The 20,250-nt window shown below is 36.9% G+C and overlaps 1 protein-coding gene and 1 pseudogene across 8 annotated transcripts in view; one reads left to right on the plus strand and one right to left on the minus strand.

Annotated features, from left to right (window-relative positions):
• LAMA2 (laminin subunit alpha 2) overlaps nt 1-20,250 on the plus strand; it is a 623,859-nt gene that overhangs the window by 16,048 nt on the left and 587,561 nt on the right. The gene's annotated exons all lie outside the window — the stretch shown is intronic.
• On the minus strand, nt 8,260-8,392 carry LOC111560731 (annotated as a pseudogene).

Below are 20,250 nucleotides of genomic sequence, written 5' to 3' on the forward strand. Positions count from 1 at the left end.
GAATTACAGATCTAGTGTCTTTTTATATTCTGCATTAAAATGCATTGTGTGTGCTTTCAATTCTGTTTCAAAGAGAGTACTATTGATTTACATAGTTGTTGTGTAGAAAAGTTCTGTGAAACTCCATTGCTCGATTTCACGGTAGCTTTTTTTTTTCCCTTGTGAAATCATTTGCAAATATTTTTTAATGTGTTTGCGACTATTGGATAAAAATGAGATAAAACTAAGGGATTATACGTGTTTGAGTTTTCTGTATTTGCTCACTTCATGAAGACTTTTTGGATCTTAAGCTGTAGCTTTCTCTTGCAACTTTCTTTTATTTCATACTTAATTATGGAAGCTCTTGTAGAAAATTAAGTGTTTTACATAGTGCTTTTAAAGAGTGAAATGAAAATACTTATTTGGTCTCAAACTCAGGGGAAAAAGCATAGTGGGAATAAACTGTTTTATCTGAAAACTTGTTCGGGGGATTTGATTGGCAGAGCTTGGTGCTGTGGATGTGGGGAAAGGGTTGATGGAGGGGGGCCTGGGTTGAAGAAAGTGACCAAGACAGTGGACTTCCAGTTCTGAGAGGGCACTTGCTGGGATCTCCTCCTCTTTCCCTGGATCTCAGATATAGGCATCAGCTACAGGTAATCTTTTTTGGCTCAGAGGGGCCCCTTTGGTTCAGAGGGGCATTTCAAGGGTCTGAGATCTAGGAATGAGCAATGCTTAGGCCACATCAACTCAGTCCACTTTGGTAGTACGAACATTTTAAATTCATCCAGGTCAAGATCACCCCCTAGGTCTGTCCTTGAACCTTACCACTGCTTTCCTTCTTTCCCTTTTCCTGCTCTTTTCTGTTTGGGGAGAAAAGGGTTGCAGAGTTAGTAACTACCTCAAGATACAGCTTTGTATTTCATCATTATGCCACCCACAGTTTTAGTTTTTCAGCTTGGTTTGGAGACATCCTGTTTGTAACATACAGTAACGGATTTGGAATAGAAATGCCCTTGACAACAGTCCTAATGAACATTTTTAATTCCACAATAAAGTAATTCAGAGAATTGTTTTCCTTTGTATCTATCCCCCAAGATAAGAGTATCTGGAGGCCAAATTTCCTGCTGAGTCCTTCAGTGTTATTGCCAGGTCAGAAACTAGGCATATTAACATGAAACATGTTGTTCTGCATCTGGAAGCCAGAATATAATAAGCATTGTTAATTTAGTTAAAGAAAAAGACAGCTGTTTAAGATTAGCCTTCTTGTATATGTGTGGGAGTTAACAGAATAATGTCTCTTTCTCAAGATGGGTATGTTTTTCTTTTGCTTATATGCAAATTTTAATGGATGAAGGAATTAAGGAACTTAATGAATAATAAACCATTTTATAGTTTCAGTTGGAAATTGGTTGACCAATACTCATCTGAACGGCGATACAAAGTTCCAGTAACCAGATAACTTTAAAAGTCTTCTACACTACGCCTTATATTCTGGGTGATAGTTTCTTATAGTATAAACTACTAAACCAGATATAACAACTCTATTTCTAAAATATACCTTCATGGTAACTATTATTTAAACCCCTGGCCTACCTGATGCCTTGCAGTTAAACCACTGTTGTGTTCTGAAATATGGATTTTGATAATTAGCTAGGTTATGTACATTTATGTAGGTGTGTATAATAAGAATTTGGGGGGAAATATAGTCTGTATTTGAGTTTAAACCTCTTATTTCCATATAGCTTTCATAAGCTTTAACCATTTTTCTGTTCTATCAAAGTAGTACTAATTTTATGTCAGGCATTTTATTTACTTTATTTCAACAATTCCTGAGATCCCTGAAGACTGGTATTATGCAGGTATCATTCTAATAGCTGAGGCAATCAGACCTGTCTGGATTGTAAGATATTTACATTATGATATAATGTCACCTTTTTCTTTAAAAAAAAAAAAAGACCAACTTTTTTGAGGTACAATTTACATACAATAAAATTCACACATAAGTATACAGATTAATAACTTTGACAAATGTATGTGCCCATGTAACTACCCCTTTGATCAAGAAATAGAACATTTCCACTTTCTCAGAAACGCTTGCTCTTTGCAATCTCCTTCTATCCCCACAACCTCTTATCTGATTAGTTTCATCTGTTCTAGAAATTCCGTTATGTGAATCATCAACTATGTACTTTTTTGTGTTTGCTTCTTTCAGCCTAATGTCTGCAAAAAATCATATAATTTTTGTTCATATATTTTGTTCTTTTAAATTGCCAAGAGTTTCTAATGTATGAATGTATCTCAAGTTTTAATTTAATACCTACTGATGACATTCAGCTTCCAGTTTTTATTTTTTAAATTTTATTTTATTAAAAAAAATTTTGTTTAATGTTTATTCACTTTTGAGAGACAGAGAGAGGCAGACCATGAGCGGGGAAGGGGCAGAAAGAGAGGGAGACACAGAATCCAAAGCAGGCTCCAGGCTCTGAGCTGTCAGCACAGAACCTGACGCGGGGCTTGTACTCAACAAACTGTGAGATCATGACCTGAGCCGAAGTCAGATGCTCAACTGACTGAGCCACCCAGGTGCCCCTTAGCTTCCAGTTTTTAGATATTCTGAATGAGTCTGCTATATGCAAGTTGTGTACGTGTCTTTCTATGAATATGTTTTCATTTCTTATATTTATCTAGGAGTGGAATTCCTGAGTTGCATGGTACATATATATTTAATTAAAATTTTTTCTAATGTTTATTTATTTTTGAGACAGAGAGAGACAGAGCACGAGCAGGGGAGGGGCAGAGAGAGAGGGAAACACAGAATCCAAAGCTGACTGCAGGCTCTGAGCTGTCAGCACAAAGCCAGACATACGGCCCGAACTCATGAACCACGAGGTCATGACCTGAGCCAAAGTTGGACACTTAACTGACTGAGCCACTCAGGCGCCCTACATTTAATTTTATAAGTAACAGGAAAGTTGTTCTCCAAAGCAGTTATATTATCTTACTGTCTGAAAACAATGTCATGATCTTGATATAGTGATAACAAACCAAGCATAAATGTTGGGCAAGCTAACTTTGGGATGAGGGATGATACTATAATTGATCATTTTTCTTTCTACTCCTTTATTTCTCTTGTAGAGACCTACAAAAAAAAAACCAAGGATTAAAAAGCTTGGTCTATATAGGAAAATTTTATTCTTTAAGAGACTTTCTGGCAGATTTAAGATTCCAAAAAATTTTACATAGATATATGAGACAACAAATGTGCTTTGTTCAACTTTTAAAGCAGGATATTAGTTACTTGTTAGCTAATTGTTGTGCAGTATTATGATCATGGGTAAAGCAATAATAATTATGTGAAAAGAAAAATCCCAATTTATTCATTAGACAAGAATGTGTTGAACATGTACTATGAATAAGAAAAGGTTTTCTATACTGTACATATAGAGGTGAGCAAAACATAATTTTTTCTTATAAGAATTGTGTAAGTAGAGAAGAAAATAAATGTATATGTACAGGGAGACTAATAAAGGCACTTTGTAGGTGGAAAAGGCTTTAATAAAGTTATTAAAAATGTTTTTTAGAGCCTCAGGGAATTAGAAAGATTGCCATTTTATAGGAGTAGAGACAATTTCACAGAAGTGGTGAATTTGGCTGAGCCTAACAGAAGGGAAGAATGTTTTCTAATTATGTTGTGTTATTTAATTTTATTTTTTATTGAAGTATAATTGACAAACAATATGTTACTTTCAGGTGTACAAAATAGTGATTTAACAATTCCATAAATTACAGTGCTCGCCATGGTAAGTGTAGTTGCCATCTGTCATCATGCATAGTTATTACAATATTACTGACTATATTCTCTATCCTGTACTTTTTACTCTCCATTACTTATTTATTTTATGCCTGTAAGTTTGTGCTTCTTAACCCCCTTCACCTATGTTGCCTTTCCTGTCATAACCTCCCTCTGGCAACCACCAATGTGTTCTTTGTTTATAGTCTGTTTCTGTGGATTTTTGTTTATTTGTTCATTTATTTGTTTTTTAGATTCCACAAATAGATGAAATGTTATGGTATTTGTCTGGCTTATTTCACTTATTAGAATACCCTCTAGGTCCATCTATGTTGTTGAGAATGGCAAGATTTTGTTCTATTTTATGGCTGACTGGTATTTCGTTGCATGTGTATTCATTATATATATGCTACATTTTGTTTATCTATTTACCTATTGATAGACATTTAGGTTGCTTTCTCTGGGCAAATGCCTATCAGTGGAATTAGTGGATTATATCTTTTAAATTTTTTTGAGAACTACAGTACTGTTAGCCATAGTAGGTGCACCAATTTACATTCCCACCAATAGTGTCCCAGGGTTCCCATATCCACGCCAACACTTGTTATTTCTTACCTTTTTGATATTATCCATATTGATAAGCATGAGGTAATATCTCATTGTGGTTTTCATTTGCATCTCCCTGGTGATTCAGTGATATTGAGCATCTTTTCACATGTCGGTGGGCCTTGGTATATCTTCTTTGGAAAAATATCTTCAGATTCTTCTCCCACTTTTTAATGGATTTATTGTGTTTTTTGGTGTTGAGTCATGTAAGTTCATTATTTACTTTGGATTTTAATGCCTTATGGGATATATATTTGCACATATCTTTTTACATTTAGTAGGTTGGTTTTTGTATTGATGATTTCATTCACTGTGGCAAAGCTTTTTATGTTGATGTAGTCCTACTAGTTTATTTTTGCTTCTGTTTCCCTTGCCTAAAGAGACATAGCCAAAAAAATAAAAATGTTGCTAAGGCTAATGTCCAAGAGATTACTTTCCTTTTGGGATTTTTATGGCTTCAAGTCTTACATTCAATTTTTAATCCACTTGAGTTTATTTTTGTGTATGGTGAGAAAGCAGGCCAGTTCCATACTATTGAATATACATGTCCAGTTTTCCCAACACCATTTATTGAAGAGACTGCCTTTTACCCATTGTATATCCTTGCCTCCTTTGTCATAGATTAATTGACCATATAGGCATGAGTTTATTTCTGGGCTCTAGATTGTATTCTATTGATCTGTGTGTCTCTTTTGAGCCACTACCATACTATTTTGATAACTTAGTTTTGTAGTATACCTTAAAATCTGGGATTGTATTACCTCTAGTTTTGTTCTTCTTTCTCAAGATTGCCTTGACTATATGAGGTCATTTGTGGTTTATATAAATTTTTGGATTTTTTTTTCTATATCTGTGAAAAGAGCTGTTGTTATTTTAATAGGGATTGCATTGAATCTGTAGATTGCTTTGGGTATTACGGAAATTCTAACAATATTAAATCTTCTAATCCTCTAGTATGTTTCCATTTGTTTGTATCATCTTCAGTTTCTTTCATCAATGTCTTGCAGTTTTCAGTGCACAGGTCTTTCATGTTGGTTAAATTTATCCTTGGGTATTTTATTCTTTTTGATGAAATTGTAAATGGGATTTAAAAAAATTTGTTTTTCTGTTACTTCATTTTTAATGCACAGATATGCAACAGATTTATTAGTATTAATTTTGTATCCTGCTGCTTTACTGAATTGATTTATTGATTAGTTCTAACAATTTTTTGGCAGAGTTTTTAGGGTTTTCTATATATAGTATTATGTCATCTGCAGACAGTGATAATTTTACTTTTTTTAAAAATCAATTTGGATGCATTCTATTTCTTTTTCTTGTCTGATTGCTATGGCTGGGACTTCCAGTACTATGTTGAATAAGAGTGGCAAGAATGGACACTGTTATCTTGTTTCTGATCATAGAGGAAAACATTTCAGTTTTTCACCATCGAATGACATGTTAGCTGTGGGTTTGTTATATGTGGCCTTTATTATGTTGCGGTGAGTTTCCTTAAACCCTCTTTTTTGAGTGGAGAAACAAATTTTGATGGGCAGACCTGGAAAAGAGCAGTCAGGAGAACATAGCATGGGCTGTAGGTATGACTGATCAGAGAGGCAGGTAAGTTAAAACAGAGTTGATGAACTGGGAAAAGAAAGAATTACATTTACACTTAACTATTAGTAAGGAAAGAGGTTATTTTATGATGAGAGAAGGGAAGCTCAAAATTAAATTTTGGAAATGTGTCCTCCTGGGGCACTGGAGTGGCTCAGTCTGTTAAGTGTCCAACTTCAGTACAGGTCATGATCCCATGGTTCGTGAGTTTGATCCCTGCACTGGGCTCTGTGCTGACAGCTCAGAGTCTAGAGCCTGCTTTGGATTGTGTGTCTCCCCTCTCTCTGCCCCTCTCCCTCTCATGCTCTGTCTTTCTCTCTCTCTCTCAAAAATAAATAAACATTAAAAATTAAAAAAAATAAAAGGAAATGTGTCCTCCTGAGAGATTATGAAAACTGAAGCGGGGATGCTGCAAGGAAAGTTCTTGGCTCTGATGAACTTTGGAAGTTGTAAGAAAGGTCATCGCTGGGTTAGCATTTCTCAGTAGCTGGAAATTTCTTAACTTTCAAATTTCATATTTTCAGTAACTTTTCTAATTTGATTACTTCAGCTAAAGAATAAGACACTCTGTCATTGATTTAACCAATTATTATAATGATTTATTTCACTCGTATATTTTTACCCCAAATAAGAAAAATTTCTGTGAAAAAAAGCATTAGCTTTCCCCAGAATTCTTATGACTTTTCATATTGGATAAACACCCATATAAACTTAAGCTATCTCTTTACTTGTTTATTTAGATGACACTGATACTTTGGGTTCACTTATTATTAACTAGAGGTATTCTAATATAAAATCCCTGTTTTAAAAATTGATTACTTGTAGCTTACAGCAATATAGTGACTAAAACTACTACTCCCTTTGGAATCTGATTTGTGAGCATTGTCTACACTATATTTTATAACTGCAGTATTAAAGCAATCAGAGCCAACCCCTCAGAGCAGATTAGAGGTGCTTATTAGCAATAAAATATACTCAAAATATACCAGGCATAACGTTTTTGTATGTAATGGAATTACCTCAGCACATTGTCAATCTAAATTAAATGAGTTTATAACTGAGGTTTGTGTTCAAGAAAAGGGAAATTTTATCTGCTATGTAGACTATCTGTTTTTAATATCGCAGACAATGAGACGCCTGGGTGGCTCAGTCAGTTAAGCCTCTGACTTTGGCTCAGGTCATGATCTCCTGGTTCAGGAGTTTGAGTCCCATGTCAGGGTCTATGCTGACAGCTCAGAGCCTGGAGCCTGCTTCAGATTCTGTGTATCCCTCTCTCTCTGCCCCTTCCCAGCTTGTACTCTGTTTCTCTCTCTCTATCAAAAATAAATAAATACTAAAAAAAGTTTTTAATATCACAGGCAAAGTTTTGCATACCTTCTGAGAGTAAGTGTGAATGTCATTAAAGGCAACTGTCCTCCTTCTGTTGTAGGTATGAATATGGCAAACCTAGTCCAAAATTTAGAGAAATAAAAAAAGGGATTGTGGGGAAATGGAAGATAAAAAAATTAGAAGAGAAGAGGAAAACTAACTTTCTTCTCCTTTTTTTCTCAAGGCTGTTAACCAGAATAATTTCCAACTTTAATAAGTTACAGAAAAATAGGAAATGATTTTATTTTATTTTTTTAATTTTTTAATGTTTATTTTTGAGAGAAAGAGAGAGATAGAGACAGAATGGGAACAGGGGAGGGGCAGAGAAAGAGGGAGACACAGAATCTGAAGCAGGCTCCAGGCTCTGTCATCACAGTGCCCGATGCGGGACTTGAACCCATGGACTGTGAGATCATGACCTGAGCCGAAGTCGGATGCTCAACCAACTGAGCCACCCAGGTGCCCCAAGAAAGGATTTTATTTGTATTTAAAAAAAAAAAGTTCTATATGTGGCAAGGTTTGCATCAGTTGTTTAACTATCATGACGCTTAAAAGCCACATGGTTTGGGGATATTGTACCACACTGACATTTCAAGTCAATGGTTTGTGCTCATTGGCTTCCTGGCATAAAAAGGGAGCTAAATACTGTGTGAATAGTTATTGGGCACATTTGATTTTGTACCTTAGAAAATATATACGTGTTTGTTAGAAAAGTGAAAGTTGAAATTAGCAAAAAACAAACAAACAAACAAACATGAAGGGAACAATAAAGAAATACAACTTAGGATAAGAGCTGACCTCTATAATTTAACTGTGCAATACTCCATAAAAATGCACATAATAGCTGCTTCAGTTCAGTACAGCTCCTGGCCCCAGTGCATCCCAACCCAGTCTCCAGGTTAGTTTTGAGATAGTTGTGCTCACCTCAGAAGAAGAATTTGCTTTATTTCTAATTTACTTCTTTGTTTTAATTTAATTTGATTTAATTTTTTTAATTAGCAATAATCGCGCCTCGGACAAACCTCATTGGCTACGATACTGCCACTGCGCAAAGCTTGATTTAATTTTTTTAAATGTTTAGTTTTGAGAGAGAGAGAGACAGACAGACAGACAGAACATGAGTGAAGAAGGAACAGAGAAAGGGGGAGACAAAGAATCCAAAGCAGGCTCCAAACTGTCCCAACATGGGTCTCAAACTCACAAACTATGAGATCATTACCTGAGTCAAAGTTGGACACTTAACTGATTGAGGCACCCAGGAGTCCCATATTTGTTTTAATTTGGAAGATTTACTACCTAGGTAGACAACAAAGTCAGAATTCCTGGACACCTCCATTTAGATGACTCTTTAAAAATTTTTTTTTTCAATGTTTGTTTATTTTTGAGAGAGAGACAGAGTGTGAGTGGGGGAGGGACAGAGAGAGAAGTTGACAGAATCAGAAGCAGGCTGCAGGCTCTCCACTGTCAGCACAGAGCCCAATGCATGGCTCAAACCCAATAATTGTGAGATCATGACCTGAGCCGAATTGGGCCCTTAACCGACTGGGTCACCCAGGAACCTCAATTTAGATGACCCTTAAGAGAATTCATTTACTTAAGTGTTAAGGCAAAGACAGAAAATTCTCTAAAACAAACAGAATTGAACATGGGCTAGTCATTTCTGAGTTCATTACTACTGAATCTAAATATGTTTTCATTTATAGTGTCTAAAATGTGTTCTTAAGTTTGGCAGGATGTTCATATTGTATAGTATTTTATAAATAAATTCCTAAATTCAATACAGTATTTGTAATATGTGGTAATTTTCAAATTAATTTTTTTTTCAAACAAAAACATTTTCCCCAAATGTTCCTATACCCTGTGTAAATTACTGATTTTGAGTAAGGGAACACTTGAAACAATTAGACCCATTTATGAATAGCTCTACTTGTAGCAGTTTGTTGCTAGACCCTATTCTGTGATAAAGGTAAGGCTGAGATGGGAGAAGGTTGGTCTCATTTGAAACGTTTCGCTTCACATGGAACTTTGCCTGAATGCCATTGCGATACATTCAATATTTGGCCAAGTGCTGAAAATCAACATCTACTTGCCTTTGTCAAAACATTCTGTAACCCTTCCACTCAGGCTCACATGAACAAGACAGAAAGAATAATGGAAAAAAAAAAACACATTGCTTTTCTTAAAAAAATACATACAAAAACACATACTGTACATACGTACATACGTATTTCCCTTTTTTAACTGCTCATCTGTTTTTTTAGATCAGTCTGTGGTTGACTTTGAAGAATCTATGGGAGTACAGCGTAAGAGCTAAGGAAGAAATTCTACCCAGAGAGTTTCTGATTCTCTTAGTATTTTGTGAAACAGCATGAGTGATCTCTTCCAATTGTGTGGGATGAACATAGCCCACCGAACACTGCTTAACAGCAGTTTACCACAAGCCAGTTATAATGCCAGAAACATCGGAACCTTTTCTTTTCTTCTGCATTTGAATAATGATAAATGCCTTCATGCTGTGTGAGAACTATTGAAGTGTGTTTGTCTGTAGGCAAAATTGGCAGTGTCTCATATAACTCCACTCGATGGGAGTATTACTTCAACAGTGGGAAATACATCGTCTGACAAGAATCGTATCACCATTTGGAATGATGTTTATGCAAGCGGATAGTCTTCTAGTTATTTGTAGTTTAAAAAACGGACCTCGGAGGCCATGATAATAAAACCCAAGTCTTTATTTGGATATTTGTAGTGAAAACTATAATTGTTCCTTGTGGGACAATAATGTAAGCTCAGTGGTTGGGCCATAGTCCGTCAAGTATGTGTGATGAGAGATAACTTCCTTGCTCTTTATTTCTAAAATAAAAGGTATTAAGTAATTGGTAAGTCACTGTTGTTTTCAGGTGTCCAAATACAATTTTCATCAACATTGAAATATTTAATTGCATATGTACCTAATGCCTGATTATCTGCCTTTGGCTGCTGTTATTTATTACCTAATTGCTGTGTCGTTCTTTGCTGCCAGTTTCTCACCATCACCGTCTCTTTTGGTGATGATCGTCCTGCTTCTCATGGAAAAATCTCTGTAATGGTTTTTTGGTCCTAGCTGGGAAGCATGGTAGCCAGGTAACCAAAAAGCTTGTTTGGCTAGTGGGAATATGGGAATGGAGGCCAAATGTTTCAAAGTCCTGGGTAAAATTGCAGAAGAACTTAATTCTATTGATTCATATTCTCATTCATTCAGTTTCTAGGCACTTGAGAATAAATGTAATAATCAGAGAGAACACTAAATGGAGATACCAATTTTAGCAACTGAAAAAATTTGTGTTTGAATCACTGGGTTTCTGATATGTGTGTACTTCATTAGTTATGCGACTGCTTGTAAAATGGATTATGGAATGCTCTTATAACTGGGCATGGCAATTGAGTAAAATCTGAAAAATCTCATCACTCTGATCATGCTTCAGTAAAATAACTGATATTTCAACTTTTTCTCACTTTGTGATTTCTTTTTTATCCAAAGTTTCCCTTTAAGTTAGAATCTGGTTGCATACAGCCCTAAAATCTTTTCTTTATGGGGTGGAGTGTCTCCAGTTGTTTGAACATTGAGTCTAGGAGGTATCCCACTACTTTTCAAAGCTGCTGTGTCCTGTCTGTAGTTGCTATGGGGTCAGGCCATGACTAAGGGACAGGGGTAATTCATAGCTTTCCCACCCAACGTTTTTTTCCATCTGAACAGTCAGGTAAAAATGGAAACCCATTTGTCCTCAAGCTGAATCTTTTCTCTGTTTTAATAAGAATGATTTCAGTAAGTCACAGTGAAGATGGTAAGATTGGATCTTATGGGGTGGAGTTTTGGAAAGTAGACATTTTTAAGCATTAGGTTTAAGATAGGTGAGGAGTGTTCACCACTCTTCTGCCCTAATTGTCTTTATGTTTGTGTTTACTATTGCCCCTTCTCTGCCTCCCCCCATCTGATTCTTGTTCTTTTTATTTCTTTTTCTTTCTTTTTCTTTCTTTCTTTCTTTCTTTCTTTCTTTCTTTCTTTCTTTCTTTCTTTCTTTCTTTCCTTCCTTCCTTCCTTCCTTCCTTCCTTCCTTCCTTCCTTCCTTCCTTCCTTCCTTTCTTTCTTTCTTTCTTTCTTTCTTTCTTTCTTTCTTTCTTTCTTTCTTTCTTTCTTTCTTTCTCTTTCTTTCTCTTTCTTTTGGAGTTGATTTCTTCTATTCCATAATGTCTCATTCTTTCTCCTTGCTGTTTTCCTTCCAAAAATAGAACATGAAATAAAGTCTTTTCTTTAAAAATAAGCACTGCTAATAGGATAATATATATTTATAACTTATGCAATTAGAAACTATAAATAGAGAGAGACAGAAACAGAGAGAGAGAGAGAGAGAGAGAGAGAGAGAGAGAGAGAGAGAGAAATTTCCATCATTCCACCCCAGAAATTTGATCAAGTGATTTGAAGAATTGTAATTATATGAAGAAATATATTTTACCTTATATTTCTTAGATAAGAATTTGTTCTATGTTCTCAATTTAAAAAGTCATTTTTGGGGACACCTGGGTGGCTCATCAGTTAAGCGTCCAATTTCAGCTCAGGTCATGATGTTGCAGTTTGTGAGTTCAAGCCCCGCATCAGACTCTGTGCTGACAGCTCAGAGCCTGGAACCTGCTTGGGATTCTGTGTCTCCCTCTCTCTTTGCCCCTCCCCACTCATGCTCTGTCTCTGTCTCTCAAAAATAAATAAACATTAAAATTTTTTTTTCATGAAAGTAATTTTTTTTAAATTTTGCCTTCTTCTGTACTCCTTTTCCATGCTGCAAAAGCTAAATTATATTTTATTGCTTTATATATGGCCTACTAGCTTCTGCAGAGAAACTCCCCTTGCTAGCTTCAGGATTTATATATATTTATATTTGTTTCTGGAGGTAAGGAAAATGAGAGGAGCTTGACACCAACCCTGGTTCTTCCCCATGGAGTTTTTATTCCACCACAACCCTTTTGCTGAATGTATACCATTTGGAGTATTATTTACATCTACATTTTTCTTTAGTTTACTCTGTATCTCTGTATCTGTCTCCCCCGTTTCTTTTTTAATTTCAATATCCCTCCTCTGTCCTTCTTAGTCCCTTTCCTTTAATGTCATTGTCACACGCAGTGTGACAGAAAGATTAGTTTTATTATTTTCCTGAGTGAAAGCTTTGAAAATAAGCAAAAGTAATTTTTTTCCTCCAACTTGCGCTTGGTGATGTTTCCAAAACAAACTGGTATCATCGCTGTTAATTTTCTAAGCTTATAATTCAATTTGGTGAAGTAGGAATTTTCTACTTGATTCTAGAAATATTGGAAACCTATGCTTTAGGATCTAAGTAAAGTTGCTAGAATGAATGTGTGTAAATACACACACACACACACACACACACACACACACGCATTCCTGTAATAGTTGTTTGTCTGAAAATTTAATATATTTGTATAATAAAATACACATTGGAGTTAATGAAAGACAGAATGTTGGAAGTCAGAATTTGCATGTTTACCATCTGTTCCTTTTCTAGCTCTCCTCTAATAAGCACAATCTAGAAAAGTACTGTTACCCAACCCTTGTTCAGCCAGAAACCTAGTAGTCATCCTAATCTTCATTTCCTTCATACTCTCCATCCCACCCAACATTCTCTTGTAACAGGTGTAATATTCACAGTGTCGTGCAGAAATAGGCAAATTTTGTATTTCTAATATAGAATTCTAGTAGCGACTCTGAGCCTCCAGTTTGCTTATGGTAAACAAATTAATTAAGAGTTTTCAGGTCATTTCAGTTCAAACTAGTAATTTGGGGGTCATTTTTCCATTGAAAGCTGAGAGTCATTTCAAGGTTCAGCCTCCTGATCTTTCTACTGATAGGGAGTCTAAATGCGGTGAGGAACATGATGTGTAATATTGTGAGGTCAGGACAAGGAGGTGTGCATTTTGGATCTTGATTAAATTGGATCTGCATAGACAGTATATTGTGATTGCTTCAACTAGAGGAGATTAGGAATCCCTCCTGCTAGGACAGATTCAGTTCCTCAGTGTTCCTTCAGTGTGTCAACCATATATGCCATCTGGCCCATGTTTTTCTCCTATGCTGCTCACTTTGCATTGCCTTCTGGGGATCTTTAGCAAATGGGCAGATTTGTACTCTTTTTCCTCATTAATGGGCCCATAAGTATGTTGGGAGTCTTCTTCTGCCTCCCCTTTTGAGAAGCATAGAGCACCCATGGGGGTTATTATTCGTGTTGTTTCCCTGCTTTTGCCTACTTGTACATGAGCCATCTACAATAAACTGTTCCCTTGTCATGTGCAGGTAGCAACTGTGAGTATTCTAGGTTTTAAACCTCAATGTAAAATGATGTCAGTCAATCCTGATAATAATACTCGTGTTACTACTGTAATCAATTATATAGTGGTTGGTATTTGCCATGTACCATTAAAAGTGCTGGAAATATATTAACTTATTTAATTCTCAGAACAGTACAATGATGTGGATAATATTGTTCTTATTTTATAGACGAGGAACTGGGGCATAACGTTAACTGATTCACCCAAGGTTGTACTTATAAACTGGCAGAACTAGGTGATCTGGCATTAGAGTAGGCCAATCTAATCTCTGAGCTCTGCAGGGGACTCCCATATGCTTGACTTTCCTCTTCTCACCTCTGCTAATTCTTTTGTCCTTTGTGGTCCGGGGGCTGGTCTAGGGGAAGGTGCTGGTGGATTGTGGAGGGACTTGGTTCAGTGGAGAACATGTTCCTTCTGCTCTCAAATACCCCAGTGACTGTTACCCGAGTTCTGACCTCGGGTTCAGAAACCATAGATTTGGGATCTATAGTTGTTGTTCTCTTTCCTCCCTTACCCCAGCCTCAGGCTTCCACAATAAAAGGACATCTTCATAGTCTATGATTCAGCCAGTATTAGTCACATGGGAAAAAAATAAGACACATTAATGTTTCAAATTGTTCATTGTCTACCACACACTTGCCAAATAAATCCGATCAGTCCCATTTTCTACAAATCTCTTAGTTGAGCCTTATGAAACTGCTACTTGTATGGGTTAAAAAATGGCAAGTAGCAGCAATTTCATTTGGTTCAACCCAGTGTTACTTCATCATTTCCTTACAGGCTCACCGTCATTACAACAGTCCAGGCCACCATCATCTCACAACTAGAAATGATCACAGAGTCTTTTAATGGATCTTCCCACTACCCATTTCACCCTGTCCCATTTGTTTATTAGACTTCAGTGAGAGTGAGCTTTATAAAATACAATAGCTTTGAGCCACTCCTCTATATAAAATGTTATAATGGCATCTGATTGACCTGAGAATAAAATCCAAGCTCCATTAATGTGGCTTATAAGTCTTGTAGCCATCCATCCCAGTTAGTCTCTGACAACCCTGGTTTATGCCCGCTGCCCCAGCCTAATTGGTGCCCCTTTTTATTCTCAGAAGTGGTCTGCCTGGGGTGATGAATTATACGATCACCTTATTTATAAGGTACCTCGTGATCTGGCCTCTGCTTTTGTGTCCAGCCTCATCTCTCACCACTTTTTAAAATCAGAATCTAAGCTGTAGCCATTCTGAACTCCTTTGATTTATGGAGCATGTCACGCTGTCTGTCTCAGTCTGAACATGGGCCCGTGATGATGTTGCTGTCTACAACGCTCTTCTAATAACCCCGCTAATTCATGCCAATTTATTACAATTGCATTTATAGACCATACAAGAAGCACTTCCTGATCTCTAGACCAGCTTGCATCTTCCTGTATATTTGGTGCTTTTATTTGCTCTGTACATCCCCAATCAAATCCTCCTTCCACTTAACCATGTTTGTATATAAATTCTGTGCTCCCTTTCAGAGTGTAAATGCGGGCAAGATAGGACTCTCAGTTTATTCACAACTGTACTCCCAGGGCTTACTAAGTGCTTATTGTTACATAAAATTACTAGGGGCACTGGGTGGCTCAGTCGGTTGAGTGTCAGACTTCGCTCCGGTCATGATCTCATGGTTTGTGAGTTCGAGTCCCGCATCTGGCTGACAGCTCAGAACGTGGAGCCTGCTTCAGGTTCTGTGTCTCCCTCTCTTTTTCTCTGTCCCCCCAGCCTTCCCCGCTTGCTCTGTTTCTGTCTTTCAAAAATAAATAAAAACATTAAAAAATTTAAAAAAAGAATTACTAAAAATATATATACATGCACTGAATGAGTTTATGAGAGAAAAATAATTTTAGGGCGACCTTGCACTTTGGAATCTGCTCTTGACTTTCTGTGTTAGGAAACAGATGTTGAGAAAGTGTGAAGTATTCTAATGAGGGAGGAGAGAAAGGGAGACCAAAAAATGACCAAGTCTTGAGTATCAAGAAAAGAACAAATGGAAAAACAACCTGAGAGGCTTTCAAGTGACAATTTGGGTGGACACCTGCATTCCATTTCTAATCATGTGATCCTCTTTGCCGTACTTTCCTCACTTATCTTAGCAGGGGCACTTAAAAAGCCCGAAACCCAGGATCTTTTGCCTGTAGTGTGAAAACTTCTTAGAATATCTTATATAGTAAAATAATTTTCAGTAAGTGCAAAAAGTAATTATGTTTGAACTTGAGGAAGTATTAGACCAAGAAAATTTCTTCTTTTAAAAGCTGGCAATAGTAATGTTAAACAAAAACCAAACAATTTATGAAATGGTGGCTAAAGGTAAAGTTATTTAAATCCAGTTTATAACATTCACTTGCAGAAAAAGAATGTGGGAAGCTGTTACAAGCTACTATTTACAAGCTATTGTTGTGGATGCCTTGTGTCCTCCAGAAAGATGTGAAGTCCTAACCTCTAGAACTTATGAATGTGACCTTATTTGGAAGTAGGGTCTCTGTAGATGTAATTAAGTTAAGAGGATATCATGCTGGGTTAGGGTCGGCCCTAATCTAATATGACAGATATCTTTGTAAGCACAGGAGAGACAGATGGGTACAGGGAGAAAGCCATGTGAAGTTGGACGTAGAGATAGGAGTGATGCATCTATAAGCCAAGCAATGCCAAGGATTACTGGCTGCCACCAGTAGCTAGGAGAGAGGGATGGAATAGATTCTCCCTCATAGCCTCTAGAAGAAACCAACTTTTCTGAGACCTTGACTTTGACCTCTAAGCCTCCAGAACTTTAAGAGAATAAATTTCTGTGTTTTTTTTAAATGTTTATTTATTTTTTGAGGAGGAAAAGGGCAGACAGAGAGAGAGAGAGAGAGAGAGAGAGAGAGAGAGAGGGAGACAGAGGATCTAAGCAGGTTCTGTGCCCACAACAGAGAGCCTGATTGCAGGGCTCAAACTCACATATGAGGAGATCATGACCTGAGCTGAAGTTGGACGCTAAACCGACTGAGCCACCCAGGTGCCCATAAATTTCTGTTATTCTAAGCCACGTGGTTTGTGGTAATTTATATAGTACTAGGAAACGAAATAACTCTAGTTATTTTAGAAATATGGAATTATTACAGAAACTGCATAACTATAGTTCTTTTAAAAGGAAAATGAAAGAATATCTAAAAATAAATGTATCCAATATATTTGCTATGGAAAGAATGGAGACAGAAATGGTAAAATGATTACAGGAATAATTATTTAGGATTTAAATTATGTTCCCTGCTTTCTTACTGCTCTCAATCTCACGGCTGATTCTTTTAATAACACAATTACTGATCTGCTGTAGTAGTCTGATCAATGCCTGGCTATGCTGTAGAAGCACATAACTCCCCAAATCTCTTAATAGAGAGTTAAGTTATGGGAGTTAGTTCTCCATCATGCCGTGTCTAATACGGGTCCATCTGGTGACTTAGGGTCCCCATTCTCTTCTAGTGATGTCTCCAACTCAGCAAATGGCTTTTCACAGCAGAGAATGAGTGCTGGTGGAACTGTTCCTCTAGTGCTTTGGTGCTCCAGCGAGGAAGTCAGACACATCCCTCTCATTCACATTTCATTGTCATGAGATAGACATAGACCCCTCCTAACTACAAGGGGGCTGAGTAGTGTAGAGGACACAAGGAATATTTGGTGAGGACCATCTCTGCCTAATTGTAATGGCAAAAGAAAATATTCTTCACAATCCACTAAAATCACATGATCTTCTCAATTCTGCCCATTCCTTTATGTCCGTTTCTTTTTATCCTAGTAATAGTCTTTTGAAAGTTTTTTTCTCCCCACATATATACGGCTATTACACAAGTCCTGTGTCCACAGTGTTGTTTGTCTACACCAGAACTATTGACATTAATAAAATTCATCTCCATCCAAAACCACCCCTTTTTTAAAGTTTATTTTTATTTATTTTGAGAAAGAGAGAGGGAGCGAGCGAGCAAGCAGGGGAGGGGCAGAGAGAGAGAATCCCAAGCAGAGGTCGAACCCATGAACTGTGAGTTCATGATCTGAGGTGAAATAAAGAGTCGGACACTCACCTGAATGAGCCATCCAGGTGCCCCCCAAACAATTTCTTATTTAAATATTCATTAATGTTCAATTCTAACATGTGTGAACTACCTAGGGAGAAGGAAGAGGTAGAGGAGGAGATGAGAAGATGAGGAGAAAATGTGAAGGAAAAGTAGAAAAGGAGAAGGAGAATGGAAAGTGGGAGGGGGAGGCATCCATTGAAGTTTTTAGAGTAAAAGAAACAGCCTGTCATTTTATCTATCAACTGAATTACCAGTTATCAGAATCCAGGAAAATATACCCCAGGAAAACAATTCCCCTTATATAACAGCCTAAAGGTTTACCCAACATTCTTCTTAGTCTCTTATATTAAAGTGTATACTCCTCTGTTAGGTATTTGTATGAGCTTAATGACAGGTGGGTTATTTCCCTGCATAGCGATGTTTATCTGGCTCCACTACAGGCCAAGCACCCTTTCCCATCAATCTGTTTACAATTGCTCTTTACAGGATTACATCTTTTATTAGAGAAGAAAATCATTTAACCACAGATAGCATCAAAAAGTCTTCTTACAGAATACACATGCTTAAGTCCCCCACATATTCTTAAGATATTTCTATGTGTTTGTGAAAGCAATATATGAATATATTTTGGTTTTAAAAAGGTCAAATGCAACTTAACATGTTTTAGGGTGACTACCTTAAAAAAAGAAAGAAAATAAGGGTTGGTGAGGATGTGGAAAAATCAGAACCCTGTACACCGTTGATGGGAATATAAGACAGTGCAGCCGCTATGGCAAACAGTATGGCAGTTTCTCAGAAAATTAAAAAATAGAATTATTATATGATTCAGCAATTCCACTTGTGGATATATACCCCAAAGAACTAAAAGCAGGATCTCAAAGAGATGTTTGTGCACTCATATTTACAGCAACATTATTCATAATAAATAAAAGGCAGGAGTAATCCATGTGTCCAAGGACAGATGAGAAGATAAACAAAATGTGGCATATATATATAATGGAATATTATTTAATTTTAAAAAGGAAGGCCATTCTGGAACATGCTATAACATGCATGGACCTTGAAATTATGCTGAATAAAATAAGCCAATTACAAAAACCAAATACTGCATAATTACACTTACATGAGGTACTTAAAGTAATCAAATGTACCGAGCTAGAAAATAGAATGGGTTGCCAGGGGAGGAGAAAGGGAGGAATAGGCAATTATTGTTTAATGGGTATAGAATTTCAGTTTTTGAAGATACAAAGAGTTCTGGAGGCGGATAGTGGGGATAGTTGCACAACAATATGAATGTACTTAGTGCTCCTGAACTGTGCATTTCGAAATGGTTAGGATGGTAAATTTTATATTATGTGTGTTAATTTTACAATGAAAAAAAATTCAAACATAGCATCCTTACTCCTAGTGTTCCATTTAGAGAAAACCACTGTCTTTATTCTTCAGTTATAACGTCTTTTTAAAATGTTTTTACAGGGGTATCTGGGGGGGGGCTCAGTTCATTGAGCTTCTGACTCTTGATTTTGGCTCCCGTCATGATGCCAGGGTCATGGGATTGAGCCCCCCGTTCAGCTCCATGCTGAGCTTGGAGCCTGCTTGGGATTCTCTCCCACCCATCTCTCTCTCTCTCCTCCCTGCCCCTCCCCTCTCCCTTGTTTGTGTGTGCACTATTTCTCTAAAGTAAAGAAATAAATAAATGAAGTGTATTTACAAAAACACATATTGTCATATGGCAGTAAGTGGTTTGTTTCTTGATTACTTTTGTTTTCCACACAGCCCTGTCTTGCTCTGCATCTTGCTCTGGATGTCCAACAGTGTTTAAGTCCTATTATGAGAGCTGGGACAGGGGAACTTGCTCAGGTGCAAACTGAAGAGACATCTTGTTCCCTTCTCTACTCTCTTTGTGGTCTTAATTCCTTTGGACTGAGACTCTGCATCAGTCCTTCATTACAGAGCCATTCTGGTGGACTTTTTCATGGTCCTACAGATCTAGAATTTCTACCTACTATTTCTACTATTTCCATATTGCTTATTCTACAATTCTCTTTTATACTGAAGACTGATTATCTATCTATCTATGTACTGATATGATTGAGTGTTGGACTTCAAAGATAAAATTAGATCTTTTCACAGCTGTTCAGTTGCTTTAGCTTTGAGTCTGTTCTGAGTTTCTTCCAAAAACCTTTTTGTGGGGAATAGGATTGGAGTACAATTATTAGCTCTCTTTTAGGTGTCTAATCTGCAGATATCAGCAGTTTATGGTTTCAAGGATCAGAACATTTCATACCTAAAATTGATAATCCCCAGAGGTTACTCAAATATTTTTTTTGTTGTTTATTTATTTATTTTGAGAGAGAAAGAGAGAGGGAGAGACAGAGGGAGAGGGAGAGGGAGAGAGAGAAGGGGGAGATGGGGAGGGGCAGAGAAAGAGAGGGAGAGAGAGAATCCCAAG

Source organism: Felis catus, chromosome B2, assembly GCF_018350175.1.
Source record: "Felis catus isolate Fca126 chromosome B2, F.catus_Fca126_mat1.0, whole genome shotgun sequence".
NCBI lineage: Eukaryota > Metazoa > Chordata > Mammalia > Carnivora > Felidae > Felis > Felis catus.